The 3,673-nt window shown below is 48.6% G+C and overlaps 1 long non-coding RNA gene across 1 annotated transcript; it reads right to left on the minus strand.

The window, feature by feature from the left end:
* Positions 1-836: 836 nt before the first annotated feature.
* LOC116272957 lies at positions 837-3,518 on the minus strand. The gene is made up of 2 exons (XR_004181471.1): positions 3,106-3,518; positions 837-1,025 (listed from the first exon to the last, which is right to left on the minus strand). It is a non-coding gene; the product is annotated as an uncharacterized LOC116272957 (long non-coding RNA).
* Between the last annotated feature and the right edge of the window lie 155 nt (positions 3,519-3,673).

Below are 3,673 nucleotides of genomic sequence, written 5' to 3' on the forward strand. Positions count from 1 at the left end.
AAAAGAGAAGCAGTGATTCACGGAGGGTGGGGCAGGGTGGCCCATGCCCAAGCAGACATGAGGTCAGGGTGGCCGCCCAGAGGCTTCCGCAGAGCCCCAACTTTGCAGCTGCCAACTCAGTGGGGGCTCTCAGCCACCCTCGAGAGCTGCAGCGGCTGCAGGAACCCTCGAGTCAGAGACTTGGGTTCGTCAGGCAGGGCCTGTGAAGAGCAGCTTCCCTAATCTCCTTTCCCCCAGCTCTCCCAGACCCTGGGATGTGAAACCCCCACATCTAAAAACAGGGAAGGGCTTCTGCTAGTTTTGCCAAACGCTGGCCAGGAGGCCTGCTGTCCAGCACCCATGCCTGCCCACCTCCCCTTTCAGGAGCTGGTCTCCAGCACTGACCTGGGAAGCTTAAATTTATCGGTCCTCTCCTCAGTCCCAGGGCCTCACCCTCCCTGCCCTGAAGGCTGGTCTAGGAGTCAACGTCTCCCAAGGCCCGGCCGGTGAATGCAGAGGAAGGTCCCAGCCACAGCAGTCGTTCTCAAGAGTAGGCATGTGGCCAGTAACAATGGAACTACACATTTCTGAGTAACAGTTGGGTGAAAGCAGCTCTCCCTTCTTCCTCTGGACAGTGTGTTATGGAGAGATGGATCCAAAAACTACAGCAGCCATTTGGTTACCACAAAGGAAGCCAGACTGAGACTCACGTTGACCACTCGGAAAGGGTAAATCAGAACACTGCAGAGAAACAGAACCTGGACCCCTGGTCAAGCAGACCCTCAACTCCACCCTACCTTTGGGTTTTCAATTTGCACACTGTTAAAATCTGTTAAAATTAAAGGCATCCTGACTTCTAGGTTTTCATGAGTACTTTACTTGTGGATTTCTTGGCTAAATGTATTAACATTTGTTTCTTCTCACTAAAAGTCCAAATTTTCAATAAAACTGTATGTGTAAGATTGATAGTTTCATTCCACTTGTTCTTTTCATAACTGGTGTAAGCCACCAGGTTCTCAGTGTACTGCAAGATCGACTTTACAAACCTGTAAAAAAAAAAAAATTAATTTCTTTATCCATTCCATTATAAAATGAAACAATGAATTAAATGTCTTCTCTTCATTCTTGGAATTATTCCTAAACTGCACTTGATTTATGTCTGAGGATTCAAGAAAAATAAATCCACATAAAACAAAAATAAGAGAATACAAATTAGAGGAAAGAGAAAAATATTGAAATGTAAATGCTACTGGACACTTGGACAGGCTCCAACACAAGCACCTTTTCAAACATTCTTCTCCAGCCTGGACATGACGGCCGTCATTCCAGGAAGGAACTTAAGGGTCATCTGCACCAAACTGACACATAACACATAATAAACACACAATACAAAATAAACACACAACACACAGTCATCCATTGGATACCAAAATCCAAGCATACTCAAGTCCAGCGTGAAAACTCGGCCCCCTGAACATGTGGGTTTCACCACGAGATTTTTGTGTTTTGTTTTTTTTCCCACATAGATGTTTGCAACCAAGATCACTGCAATTTCAATCTGTGTTTGCATGGAACGCAGAGCCTGCTGATACAGAGGACCAACTGTATTTACTGAAAAAGCTTCCTGGACAAGTGGACCTGTGCAGTGCAAACCTGCAATGTTCAGGGATCGGCTGCAATGACAGGCAGACCTTTTAACCTTCGTTGTTCAGGGGTCGGTTGCAATGACAAGCAGGCCTTTTAACCTGCGTTGTTCAGGGGTCAGCTGCAATGACAAGCAGACCTCCTCACACATCCAGCTTCCATCCCCCATGATGGAGGGGCCGGCTCAGAGGAGGCGCAAGGCGCGTGCCACTGAGACAGCTGTTGCTGTTAAAGAGATTTTACTTAAGATATTTGTCAAAATGTTAACAGCGGGGTCACTCTGACTGATGACAACAAATGTCATCTTTACTTTTTCCACGTTTGCCAGGTAGTTTTCACCAACATTTTATCTTGAAAATATTCAAACCTAAAGAGAAGCTAAAAGGATAATATAATGAAAAGCCACAGAACACTTTGTCTAGAGGAGGGGTCTCTACTGGGTGATTTTGTCCCCCAGGGGACATCTGGCAATGTCTAGGGCACTTTTGACTGTCATACGGAGGGTAGGGGTGCCATTGGTATTTTGTGGGTAGAGGCAGGGCTGCTACTGAACGTCCTACAATGAGCAGGGCAGTCCTGCACCAGCCCCACAATACCAGCAGTGCCAAGTATGGGGCACACTAAGCTGGAGTCCTCAGCTGCTAACAGTCTGCACGTTTGCTCCCCTCACTCTCAGCAGGAGTCTATGCTTCTTTCCACAAGACACCCCAGGTGTATTTTCACGTTCACTGAAACGTGTACTGAGATGCCTGGCACCTGCAAAACTCTGGCTTCAAACCAACAAGATATCCAGAACTTCCTGGCAGCCAAGGGAGGCTGGAGCCGGAGCTGCACTCAAGCCCAGATGACAGCTTGTGTCACCGCTGCCCAGAAGCCTCCTTGGTTTGGAATCTCTGGATGTAAAGTGGGTCACACAAGTGTCACACTACTTCAGACTCCCAGATCGGGTTGGTCTTAAAAGCGGACTTCCCGAATTTGAAACTATTAGTTACGTAGGCGAATTTGGTTTTCGGCTGGGCACCGTGGCTTTTACACCTCTAATCCCAGCACTTTGGGAGGCCAAGGTGGGATGATCCCTGAAGGGCAACACAGTGAGACTTCATCTCTACAAAATCATTCAAAAATTAGCCAGGTACAGTGGCATGGCTGTGTTCCCAGCTACTCAGGGGACTGGGGTGGGGGGATCACCTGAGCCTGGGAGGTCGATGCTGCAGTGAGCCGTGATTATGCCACTGCACTCCAGCCTGGGCAACAGAACAAGACTCTGTCTCCGAAAAACAAACAAACAGACAAACAAAACGTGGTTTTGAGACATTTGGATGTAGGAGTTCTTGCAGGCCGGATGTCAGACCCTTGCCTGAGATAGCAGTGGGGCCACCAAGGAGATGGTGGCCCTCATGCTGCCCCAGTCTCACTCCTACAGGCTCACCCCCAATCTGGCCCACGATGCAATGCGACTACAGAGAAGTGGGACATACTCACTTTAGGTACTGCTGATACTCATGTGCATTCTTCCCATGAACAGCATGAACGTTGACCAACTCCAGTGTAATGAGGAACAGGATCAGGCTGAGCACAGGGGACAGTAGTCTGATACTAAAAACAGATGAAAGTAAATTCAAACGTGAGGAACGTTGGTATTTTCCACCTTCATCAGGAAAAAGATGTTTCACCTCATCAACATCCTTAAGTCCCAACTTCTCAAAAAATAATTTTCCTAATCCTCAGAGCCCAATGCCTGCTTCCAGCCCCCAGGCCCGTGGCTGGCGGGAGTGCCCAGTGTAGCCCTTGCTCCCGGCCCATCCTGCACGTCCGCATTCCTTGCTCATCAGTCATCATCTGAGACTCTCAGACATCTGACGGTCTACGTCAGGGCTGCCAGGGGCTCTGCACACTCACAGGGAACCAGGCAGGCCCAGTCTGCACCCAGCAGCCCCCCTGCTCCCTGCCCTCTGACATCTAGGGAGGGACTCTCACTAGAGGAAAACAAATGGCCTCAATACGAAAGCAGGCTCAATGCCACCAGATTAAAGAAATCCCAACTAAAGTA

This window comes from Papio anubis, unplaced genomic scaffold, assembly GCF_008728515.1.
Source record: "Papio anubis isolate 15944 unplaced genomic scaffold, Panubis1.0 scaffold2786, whole genome shotgun sequence".
Taxonomy (NCBI): Eukaryota; Metazoa; Chordata; class Mammalia; order Primates; family Cercopithecidae; genus Papio; species Papio anubis.